We start from the raw sequence: 13,485 nt of genomic DNA, 5'->3' as shown, positions 1-13,485 counted from the left end.
TTGTTCTTAGTATAGGAATAACAGCTGTAGAGTGTTGTGGCTTTGGTTACACATCTGGCGTTGTGTGGATTAGTGTTTAATGGTGGATCATGGTATGTTGATTGGTGTCTTTTAGTGGTTAACAGGTTAGAAGACAAGTTTAGAAACTCATAGAAACTTTTGGTGCATAAAACAAGTTGGTAGAACTTCGCTTAGAGCGATTGCCGTAAAGGAGTTAGTTCCTAATGTCGAATTTTCAGAAGTGTATTGTGAAATGGATTGAACTAGGATCAAGTCCCAAGTTACTGCCTCGAGCCGCCATAATATAAAATTAACTACTACAGCAGTGCACAGTTTTATTCCCCCTATATCTCTGTTGTCATCCTAAATGTTCGGGCATTTTAATATCATATGATGTTCCAGGTATTATAGATAAAATGATACATAAATTTTACTACGAATCATATTTCTTGAGTTATAATGGTCATGCTTTGTGCCTAGAATTTAGTGGTAAGCGGTGTGTAGGCTGGTTGGAGTTATTATGGGATAGCGGTTTGGTAAGTGTTATCTAATTGTGTTAAAAGTTGATGAGGGATTGCATTAGTTTTGTAACCATTGTGTGTGCTAAATTCTGAGAATCATGCTAAAAAATTTCCTCTTCACCAATGACTGTTCGGGGACGTATGATAGGTAAATTGATATCTAATGTTACAACTAATTCTGTCATTACTGAAAATATCCGTGGTAAAAGATTGAGAACCTTCATCACCGTAAGTTACAGGATCAATTATTTATTATGGGAGCGCATTGAACATGTACTAAAGTCATACGATACCCTTAGCCCAATGTTAAGTTGAAAGTATTCTTACCGATTGAGTTTCAAGCCAAGTTTAAACTAGGGTCAATTCAAATACACATATCTCCTAGAATATTATGAGTTATGGTACCAAATATACACCAAATAAAATATTTTTGAGTCTTGTTTCAACGCATCAGACCATTCGTTAATCCGTCTCTAGAGTAAAGAGTTATAACCATTTTATTAAACACTTTATGGGCTGAGAAATTAACCACTACAGTGGTATCACTACAACAATAACAACCAATATTTAAGGCTGATTTTGATGGATTCCAGCCCAAAACTCAGATATTTCATTCCTATATCCTAGAAGGGCAATTTACTCTCGACTGGGATGAAAATTCTTTGTCGTGGTAAGTCTTTTTACTCCTTATTAACATTGATTAATCTGTCCATCTTCTAGAATCATTAGAATGAAAAATTATGGTGAAATTCTTTTAGTTTAGAACCCTAGATTCATGAAATTGTGGAGAAAACCTATTGGTATGAGTATTTCTCATCTAGAATTAATTTTAGATTGTTAATTAATGATTCTTATCCTGAATTAGTGACTATAAAACATGAAATTGATGGTTGGGGATCTTGAATTTAATAAAAATGAAAATTTTAGTGTTGAAACTCCATTAATGGAGATGGGTTGAATGTGATAGAACTTGTTAATGGGTAATTGACCCTTGAATAATGTTTTAGAGCATGAATAAGGATAGAATTAATAAGTTTGAGTTCTCAAAGTATTTATTTAAAGAGCAATTAATTAATTACTCTTATAAATACTTATTTCTTAGATGATTGAGCATTCTAAGTCCTGAAGGAAAGAAAGGGCTTGTTTATTGCAGAATCTTCGATCGAGGTTGGTTATGCTTTCATGTGTAGTAGACTTGGGCTAGATGTACTTAATTTTGATAATAATGTCGGAAGATGTCATATCTTAGGCATTCGAAAATGTGTTTGAATGAATTCAATCATTAAAAATATGATTAGACTTAAATATTATCCTGGATTATTGTTATACTTAGCTGATACGATACTTAAGGCAAGAAAATTGATTGAATATGATGAGAATGATAGTTAGTTGAAAGTAATACAATACTAAGATAATTGCGTGTTATTGTCTTTTGTGTGGATCTCTTGATCGATATTTGTGTTGGTATGACTTGATTGATAAATTGTTGATTTATTCTGTGAATGTGAACAATAACAGAAGAATTAGGTGACCATCTAATATGTAAACTAGCCTCTAATGTCTTAAAAAGGAGTAAACTTGGTATTATATAAGTTTGAAGTAAGAGATATGCTTGTTAGAAGGTTGTTAGGAGGATGGATTGTGATAGGATGACGTGATGATATAACTTAAGAATCTAAAGTTAAATTTTGCAAGTGCCTGAAAGTAAGATATGTAAAAGTGGATAACTCTATTTAGAATTGCAAGTTGAATAGAGCCGAGTACTTGGATAATCGAATAAAAAGGGATAGCGTTTTGAAACATAGTTGTGCTTTGAACAAAAGGGTTACTAGATAGTAATTAAATTACCCGTTCAATGTGAAATAAAGAGATTCATATTAGTTAACAAAATAGAATGATGAATTAGAGTCTAGATATCAATCTTGATAAAATGATCATTCCTTAATGGATAAATGATAAATTGATCTTCAAACATGTTTTAATTGATGATTATATTTGATAATGCTTAATTGAACAAGTGGTGAATGAGCCTTCATACATTACTTATAATTATTGATTGCATTTGTATATTCATACACATTTTTGACGATATTTGGTGATGGAGGATTGGGTACCACTCCGACGAATATGATATGTTAGTTATAATGGATCAGTGACCACGCCAGTACAAATGTGATATGTTGGTTATGATGGATCGGGTACTACGCCGACAGATATGATACATTGATTATGATGAATCGGATATCTCACCGGTACGAATATGATATTGTGGATGAATTGAGAAGAAAAGAGAAATTGTGCATATATACATACGTACATTCGTTCTCAAGCATTGAAGGTGTACTTATATTTATATATCGTTGGTGGTTTCTTGCATGAACTGAGTTATGTTAATGAGATACAGTGATTCTTTGTATGAATCAGGTATTTAATGAGATACTGTGATATCTTGAGTGGATAGTTGAGTTGATGGTTGTGATTGAGCATTGTATCCAAGTGTAATATAAGGTACATCTTGAATTATGTATAATTTTTTTTTTTGTATATTGTTATATATGTGATGTGCATTATGATGTCTTTCTTGTAATGTTATTGATATTATCAGCTGTCTTGATTGTTGCAATTTCGATTGTTAATGATGGGGTAAAATCTGTAGAGCTACCATTGTTAGGATAGAGATAGGTTACATAAGTTGCAAGAACATTGTATGATAGATCGGATTGTCCAAGAATAAAGATAAGCAAAATCGATAAATGTTAGGTGGTTTGTAGAGAGACTAAATGTAAGTAATAATACTTGTATGAATGTATTTTAGTAACCGGATTAAAGTTAAATCATGTTTCTTTCTTATTTATTATCATTATTATTTGTTTCTAATCCTGCTCGACCGATGATACCTACTAATATGTGTGGTTTGTACTGATACTATACTTACTCTATCCCCTTTGGAGATATAGCCATGTTATATGTCAGTTGGAATTTCTATAGCAGTGGTGTCGATCGTTCTCCAATAGCTATTGTCCTTTAGATCTTGCATGGATGTTGTGCCATGGATGTCCCCGCTCTTTGTCTAGTGCTTTTGCACCGGTTTAAATTAGATTCTGAAAAGTTGTTTAGTAGAATTTCGCAATGTATCTTTTTATAATAAAATATTATTATTGAAATAGAAAGATTATTTATTCAAGGATTTAATTATGTTTAAGGTTTAATAATGTCTTGCGCAATAATTGAATAGTTGGGTGGTAAGGATTCTCCTCTGTAGAATAGAGTCGGATAGGTGTCCGACACGATCCGTGGGTTGGTTTGTGCCACAAATTCATTCACGAATCAAATTTATTATGACCTCATTCAAACCAATGCTTAATTAAAAAAAAATAATTTTCCATAGTCAAATTGAGGATATGACATTAATTGAAAAAAATAATTTTCTAAGCTTTATAAAGCATGGGGCAATTTTGATAGTTTTCACAACTTATGAAATTTTTAGTTTATGAGAAAACATGCAACATCAAAAGTCCAAATTACATGTCTAAATAAAACTTCAACTTCAGCTCATGATTTCATCTTGCGTGGCCAAACGAACCCTAAATTAAAACTCCATGTTAAGCACAAGCACATGGCTTAATTAATCCAAAACATATAAATCACCATCATTTATCAAAAAATTCACTCGAATTTCAAGTGTCTCGTCAAATTTAGAGTTCAAGTATTACTAATGATATTGATTTAGTAAAATACACTTTTAATTATTTTTTTTAAATGGTATGTCAAGTCAACAAGGGTCAAGTAAAACAAAATTGAAGAAGTAAGAAATACTATCTCTGGGTTAATTTTTTTGTCTGGTTGACTTGACACGAAATTTAAGAAAATACTTCCCCGTCCCAAATTACCTGTCTCAAATTGAGATGGTACATTGATTAAGAAAAATAATTAATAACATGGATAGTTTGTCGTACCATAGTACCCCTATTAAATGATGTTTACATTTTAATTTGAAGAAAAAGTAATTAATGCAATGGGTAAAACATGAAATTTTTTTTTGTCCCTTCTTGATTAATGAAAAAAGACAAGTAAAATGGAAAATCAAATTAGGAAATTTGAGACGAGTAATTTGGGACAGAGGGAGTAAAGAATTTCTTATAATCTTGTGGTCTTAAATTATAGATATATAGAATCTATCAAAATGTCATTTACTCTTGTGACATTTAATATGTCATGTGAAAAGCTGAAATTGAAAAATTGCCCAAAAAACATTCTTTTAAAACGAGTAAAAAAAAACAGAGCAAGATAAACAAACAGAAACTAATCGATATTAGAATAATTAAGGCGGCCAAGCTTCACATAAACTAAGACCAGAAAGGGATATATATATATATATATATATATACTAGTCTTCTGTACGTTCTTTGCACGTGTGTCATTGATCAAATGAAAATATATACATAAGAAGAACAGTTAATTAAAAAGTAGCAGTTGACTTTAAAACACATGTTATATCTATTTAAATCATATAAATAAATATTGTATCTCAAATGTATTATTGTCCGTTGATGGTCATCTTTTCACAAATAAAAGAAACATATTTTACTATGCATTAAATTTTTTACTTTGTATATTCATTGTTTTTTAATTGATCAACATCTTAAAAAGTTGAAATTAACAAATTCAAACCAAGACAGAAAAATTAAACCTAACCGGTATCAAATCCCACAACCCTAACCTTTTTTTATTTTATTTTTCATTTGGTGTTCAGTAATCACATTGAAACCCGATTAATTCGAATTTGTGTCGGGTAGGACCATATGGGAGAAGAATGTTTTTTTCATACCCAAAGCTCGAATCTGAAATCTCTGATTAAGGTAGGAGCAACCTCATCCACTGCACCACGTCCTTTGATGATCGCAATTCTATCCCTACCTCTTTATTCCCTTTAATTATAATTTTATTAAATTAAAAAATAGTAGAAAAATAATTAATGAAGTCTCCCAACAAAAAATTTAGGTATTATTTTCAAGGAAAAAATACATAAAGTAGAATACTTAAGTATTAAATTACATACAACACTTTTATCAAATTACATTTTTGTAGAATATGTATTTGTATGTATTTGTATTTTTGTAGCAACTGTTTGCAAAAATACAAAATACATATCGATCATAAGGGCAGTAAAAATAATATATATTTGTATTTTTGTAGAAACAATTTGCAAAAATACAAAATACAACTTGCTATATTATGTAATTATGAATCTGTTACTATGAAACTCATAATTAAGACAATAAGTACGCTATTTCTGAATTTTGCCCTATTTTCAAAACTTAGATCCCATTAAATTCTAATATTTTCTACATTGGCTTAAGTCCAAATATCATTGAACTCTATTAGCCTTTTAACTTTTGTTCTTTATTTTTTTTATTTGTTTGTAACATTGTTATATTTTTATTTCTTTCGTGATGGATCTACAACTAAATATTTTCTAGAGAACAATATCCATATTCGACCGTAACAAAAAAACTTTAGAAAGAGAACAAAAATTCAAAACACAAGACCATTAATTTATAGATTCATCAGTCAAACAAAGCTCTGCATATCAAGATTCAAGATTTGAATATAAGATTATATTTCGAGTTCAACAAATAAGTTTAGTTAAAGATTCACCTATAAAACTAATGAATAATATATCAAAATATAGTTAAATAATATAATCAAAACTAAGTCACAATTTAACAAAAAAAAGAAGAAGAAAAGAGATATATACCTTTGTTTTTTGACAACTCCATTCGGCTACAACATACTTATTTCGTTCAATTTTTTGATTAGAAATTCTCAACTGCAAGAGAAACACGAGTAATTATCAAAGGAAAGAATTCATTGACAATTGTTAATTATATAATCTTTAAAGTTATGAACTAAAAGAAATTAAAAAAAAGTTTGAATCAATACTAAAATAAGAAGGAAAGTAAATTAGAAGAAATTTTGATGCAAAATATCACTTAATAAAATTGTAGAACTCTTTTTAATATAAGGTAAAATCCTAATCGATTTAGAATTGTTAAATGTCATGATTTCTTTTTACCATACATTCTATAACTTCTTTAATCATTTTCTATTTTCTTATTAATTTTGTGGGAAATCATCCTATTAGAAATTTCATACGTTAATTTTTGTTTTTATTTTCTTTTTCTATTTTTTTTAGTTAAGTGTAGTTAGGTGTTCAACACATATTTCTCATATCACATCTAATAAAAATAAGGATTCTATATATAGATATTACGGCTAACACCAATTGGCTTTCGTAATGATGTGTTTAATATTAATTAGGTCATCCTATGTAATACGAAACCAAAATCAAAACAAATTCGTACTGATATGGGTATGACCACGGAGATGAGTGAGTGCGAGAGTGAATGAACTCAAGACTTGGAGTGTACACGTGAAGTGCAAAGGAAGGCCTAACTAGGCTCCAAAATCAGTCCATACAATGCACTCCAAGGGAGCCCACTTGAAGACTTTGACTAAGGGGTCATTTTGGACATTTCACACTATTCTTGTAATACACTATAAATACAACCTTCTAGGGATTCATTCATTAGATTTTGATGATGATGAATGTTGTACAACATTGAAAGACAAGTCCTCTCTCCTTGAGGCACAAATCTTAAATTGTAACTAGGGAAATCAACTTGAGTGTGGAATCACTCGTGTTGGATTCAAGCTTGGAAATGTTGGTCCTTGGGAGATCGAGATCCCCCTTGTGCCTACGTAGGAGATAGGTTAGTTTTGTGTGTAGTATTAAAGGTCCAAGGGTGTAACAATTCTTGGGTTGTTAATATTATTCCCTCATTTGGTCTATCTATCTATCTATCTTTATCTTATTGCACTTTGTAGATTCATAGTGGACTGTTTTGTGTCCTTCTTGAATCCAAAATTTGTTCTCATTGTGTTCATCTTGTTATCATTGTGTTGCTGCTATTTTTGGTGTCAAATGCACCATTGTTATCTCGTATTGTTGTTATTGTAGTGAATCCGAGAGTGGTCTCCATCTTAGTCCTCAAATTCTTAAGATTAGTGGACTATTTTGGAGTTGTTTCATGTTTCCGTTGTTTTTCCCTTGTCATTTGGTATCAAAGACATTGTTGATTTTGTTCTAACAAGATCAATCTTGGACTTGAGACTTGAAAACTATAAAAAAAAAAGTTAAAAACTGAAAATTCTAAAAAAGAGAGCAATCTGTCCATTTTGTGTTCTTGGCCGAAAATTATATTTTTGTAGTGTCTTGGCCGAAATTTTTACTTGTCTTTGTTGTCTCTAAGTGTTAGTTTTTTCATCACTAACACATTGAGTCTATATCTTGAGTTGAGCTTGAATTGTTGAGATTATTGTTGTGACAAGTTAATGGCCGTGTATTGATGTTGTTGTTCTTGGCCGTGTGGTGACCTTTCTTATGGACTTGGGCTGGACGTTGTTGGTGTTGTTATTATTCTTGAAAATTTGTTGTATTATTATTGTTCATCACAATCTTCACCCCTTGTTAAGACCAAAACACCACACTAAAGGACTTGACCGTTTGTTGAAAGTTTGTAGTTGACCTTGTTGTTGTTTTTGGGAGATTGTTGTTGATTTTCTTGGTGATTTTTGAAGTGTTCTTGATGTTCTTCCAAACCTTCATACCTTGTTAAAAAAAAGTGAAAGTTAGAACCAAAAAGGTGAAGGAAAAAGTGTGAGAACTTTGTTAGTCTTGAAAGACTTACCATCACTCACCAACAAGCCAATCACATCTCAACCACTTTTCCATAAAATAAGGATCCATGTTTTAAGGAGGAGTACAAGTCTAGTCCAAGACTTTGAGTCTTGAAATTTTAATTGAAAAAGAAGCTCTAAAGACTACTTTGTGTTTCCCTCCATTGAACAAGTTTCACCAAAGTCCAAATTGAAAAATTGACCAAGACTTGAAATTGGACAACAAAAGTTGTGTGCAACCGAGACCAATATGTGGCTGCCACATCATCATGTTTTACTGTTCACGCAGCATATTTAAGCTCAAATTTTAGATTTCTTAGTTTCCGTTTGTTGTTTCTTAGTTTCAATTTCGTTGGTTCCAATAATAATTGGCAAACTAGTACTTATCTACTAGATAGTTAGTTTTTGTGTTCGTTCATTCGTGTTACACATTTGTTGTGTGCTTTTCTCTTTTGTTAAATCATTGTATCTTGTTGGTTCAAGTCCGTAACAAATTTTGCTTGATTCAACTCAAATGAAAATCTATTTCGGGCAAGAGTAGACTCGACCCTCAATCACTCGCGAAGTACAAGCCAACTTTCAACACTTGTGAAACCAAGTGTGAGACGATCAAGTGTGCGAAAGTGTGGTGAGGTTATTTCGAACTAACTTGTGTTTTGTTTTGTAAGTGTTCTTTTCTTTTTTTTTTTAGGTACAATTACAAGGAAATCCTTGGCTTCCACCTCTCAACCCATGGATAAAAATGCCACCAATGTCATTTTAGCCTACCTTGATACTATGTCCTGAGACCTAGTTATGGCAAATGAAAGGTTGGATCGTATGATAGGTCAAAGGGAGCAAGTGGGATGCTCGGACACACGTCAAGAGAAAGGCCGTAGCTCATGTGAGCTACGAGGTAAAAACACTATTCCCTACACTCCTATGAACTTAGAATGTTGTGTTGTGGCTAGTAGTGGCCAATTGGATGTAGTTGCGGATTTACCTAGAGTAGAGGTATTTGAGTCTCCCTATGGTGATACTCTTGGTGATGTTAGGTTACGTGAGGACCAAACTCTTGTTGTAAGTGCGCAAGCACTAGTTGATCCTTTAGATGACAAAATTGATTCTTCTTGTAAGAATGATTTATGTCCATCTAGTGCTAGCCCTTATAACTTGAACAAGGTTCTATTACCAATTGACAAGAGTAATCACCCACTAGTTGACCCTTGTGCGAACCAAGGTGAGTCTACATTGGTATATGAGTTGCCAACAACTAGTGAGGATGTGAATGAAGATCAACTTACTCATGAATGTATTCCACTACTTGAGCATATGTGTGGCGTGCTTAAAAAATCTCAAGTTAGTAATGGTGTTTATAGAGTTGATCTTGATGGTGCACGTGACTCTTTGAACATTTTGTGTGGTAAAAGCCTTGCTAGTAGTTTTGTTCATAGAGATCATGTGTATGGAAATATTTTAAATGATGGCATGTCTTTTTAAGGTAGGACTTCTAGGCCGTGTCTCTCTATTCTTGAATGTTAGTCTTCTCTTAAAGGCAAATGTCATACGTGGTTGTGGGAGTGACATTCTAGGGGAAGGAAGGGATAACCTCGGCTTAGACCCTTGTCTACTTCTCCCATTTGACCCTGAAACCCTTCGGGAATGTGGGAATTTCTACATTTCCTACTTGATGCTTGGTCAAGAGGACAAGCAATGTTTGATTGTGGGTGCTAATAAAGGAAATTAAGGTTCTTCCTTGTCTGTTTTTGTTGATGATGACCTCTTTCTTTCTGCCATTTATACTAAGGTTTTCATGTTCAACACAAAAGACCTGTGGGTATACTCCATGTTTGTCCCACCTTGGCATGGCATGTGATGTGTTATTTTTGCTAACCCTAACCCCTCATGTCATGAGGATGTGTGCTTGTTTGTCTTCTCTTGATTTTGCAAGGTACAGATTCGAGGTCGAATCCTTTTCAAGAAAGGAAGGATGATACGGGTACAACCACGGAGGTGGGTGAGTGTGAGAGTGAATGAACCCGAGACTTGGAGTGTACACATGAAGTGCAAAGGAAGGCCTAACTAGGCTCCAAAATCAGTCCATACAATGCACTCCAAGGGAGCCCACTTGAAGACTTTGACTAAGGGGTCATTTTGGACATTTCACACTATTACACTATAAATACAACCTTCTAGGGATTCATTCATTAGATTTTGATGATGATGAATGATGTATAACATTGAAAGACAAGTCCTCTCTCCTTGAGGCACAAATCTTAAATTGTAACTAGGGAAATCAACTTGAGTGTGGAATCACTCGTGTTGGATTCAAGCTTGGAAATGTTGGTCCTTGGGAGATCGAGATCCCCCTTGTGCCTACGTAGGAGATAGGTTAGTTTTGTGTGTAGTATTAAAGGTCCAAGGGTGTAACAATTCTTGGGTTGTTAATATTATTCCCTCATTTGGTCTATCTATCTATCTATCTATCTATCTATCTATCTATCTATCTATCTATCTATCTATCTATCTATCTATCTATCTATCTATCTTTATCTTATTGCACTTTGTAGATTCATAGTGGACTGTTTTGTGTCCTTCTTGAATCCGAAATTTGTTCTCATTGTGTTCATCTTGTTATCATTGTGTTGCTGCTATTTTTGGTGTCAAATGCACCGTTGTTATCTCGTATTGTTGTTGTTATAGTGAATCCGAGAGTGGTCTCCATCTTAGTCCTCAAATTCTTAAGATTAGTGGACTGTTTTGGAGTTGTTTCGTGTTTCCGTTGTTTTTCCCATATCGCGTACTACTATCTTTTCCTCCAACCCAATAGTCTTCACACTTTTAATATATTATATAGATATATTATTCAGCTAATAAGTGTGAACAGCAAAACTAAAAAATAAAATATAAGCTCGGCTGAATCGATTAAAAATAATTTCGTTGACAAAATATATTATTAATATATAACTGACAGTAATTAATAAATAAAGGACTGTCATTAAAACAATAATTTAAATTTAAACATTTTCAGGTTAGAGTATATGTCGATATCCCATGAAAGAATCCATGGTTAATTAATAGATGACTCATCTTTTGGTTTTATTGGTATGAAAACAATTTTCTGTATTTTGGATGTCAATTTAGATGGCTTAACTTAATTGGTATTCATTTTCACTAATATTTTGAAGTAATAGTTACTACTTTAATTATCCATTCAAAATTTTAAAATAATAACAAGCATATATATATATATATATATATATATATATAATTAGGGGTAATATAGTAAAATTATGCAACAGCTAAAGTGAAAGTCGGCAAGGAGATAAGAAAACATATATATATTAAATCATAATTTTACAATGTAATCCTAATTAATTACTATAAGTCATCTAAGTATTAAAAAAATAATAATATTTAATAAAAAGGGTAAAATATACATAAAATGATGAATTAACTCTTGATATTTTAATTAATTATTATAAGTCATTTAAGATATGTCTGTTTCGTTGTTTCAATCTTGATTTTACTATATCACCCTAATTAATTATTATGGTCATTTAAGCATATCGCCACTTAAATTGAAATAGAAAAAAAAATATTATACATCACAATAATTAAAAGTAATGCACCAATGTTTTATGACCTTCTCCCAGGAATCAGGGTTACAAGTAAACCTCACCAAGAATTCTGTTTATTTTGGAGATACTTCAGTGATAGAGCAAGATAGAATTTTAGCTGTTATTGATTTCTCACATGGGGAACTTCCCTTCAAATATCTTGGGGTACCACTCTCTAGCAAGAAAATGACCTTGGTTTAATGGTTGCCTCTGTTAGAAAAAATCACAACCAGAAATTCATCCTGGACTTCAAAAAAATAATCATATGCAAGTAAAGTCCAGCTAGTCCAGATTGTTATCTTTGGTATCCAAGCTTACTGGTCCCAAATATTTGTTATACCATCTTATGTTCTTAAAGTCATAGAATCCTATTGTAGAAGTTATGTCTGGGCATGTTCTAATGCCATATCAAGAAAGCCTCTATTTGCTTGGTCGAGGGTTTGTGCTCCAAAATCAGTAGGTGGACTAAACCTAACAAATTTATTTTTGTGGAATAAGGCTGCTATTGCTAAAACATGTTGGAATATGGAGCATAAAGAGGACAAATTATGGATAAGATGGATTCATGCTTATTACTTAAAGGATTGGAATTTTTATGTTGTTTCAACTCCCCACAAGCATGTCGGATGGTAAGGAAGTGTAATGATCCTTCAGGTTATTTTCCATAGTTATGTTTATCTTCACTGTGTGAGCTTCTCCATAGCTGCCCCAAGTCATTTATGACTTGCTGAGACCGATGATTCGGTTATTGGACAATTTATTTGATTTTTAGAGTCAATTCCCTGTTTTGAAGTCTTCACTGGTTCCAAATGGCCACTGGACAAAAACATCAGTGAAATAATATCGGATGCAATTCTGACTGCGTCAATTCAGAATATATATTTTAGTCTAGGTAGATCTTTGGTCGGGTCCCAATGCACCTAAGCTTATTTTAACTTACTGCTCGGAAAGTTAAAAATTAAAAAGAATGGGTATGGGATCCACATTTGCTCGAAAATATATCGAATGAAAAATATGACTTCGCCGTCGTGTATGGAACATCGAATTTAGGCTAGGGAGACCCTTGGTTCAAGTCCCAATGCTCCCAGACTCATTTTGACTTATTGAGCGAATTTTATGAAAAATGATAAAACTATAGGTATGGGCCCCTTTTTTTGCCTAAACGATATCCTATGAAAGTTTTGATGATTTCAATAGATTTGAAATGTAGTTTAAACTCAAAATTCACTATTGTATCATGTTATTATGATTACTGATGAGTTTCGATGGTCAAAAACTTATTTTTTAATTTGTTGTCATCTGGTACAACCGCGATCGCGACCAAGAGTGTGCAATCGCGGACCGTAGGACCGCTATTGTGACACTTGAGTAATTGTAGGGGCTATATAAAGGTCCCAAGATGCGTTTGGGGCATTTCCCCTTCTCTATTTAGACCTAGGAAACCCCAAAATGAGTGTAATAACTCAAAATTGGTCGGGGGGAAGGAGATTAGAGTTTGATTTTTGCCCAAAGTATGCTTAGTTTTCACCTATTATTTGAGGGTTATGATTCCTTGTCCATGTGTGAATTTGGGTTGGCGTTAGAAACTCATTTTTCGTATATGGGGTCCACTTGGAGTTTTTGGT

This window comes from Capsicum annuum, chromosome 3 (assembly GCF_002878395.1).
Source record: "Capsicum annuum cultivar UCD-10X-F1 chromosome 3, UCD10Xv1.1, whole genome shotgun sequence".
Classification (NCBI taxonomy): Eukaryota; Viridiplantae; Streptophyta; class Magnoliopsida; order Solanales; family Solanaceae; genus Capsicum; species Capsicum annuum.
The sequence above is the reverse complement of the archived record's forward strand: the minus strand, read 5'-3'. Positions refer to the sequence as shown.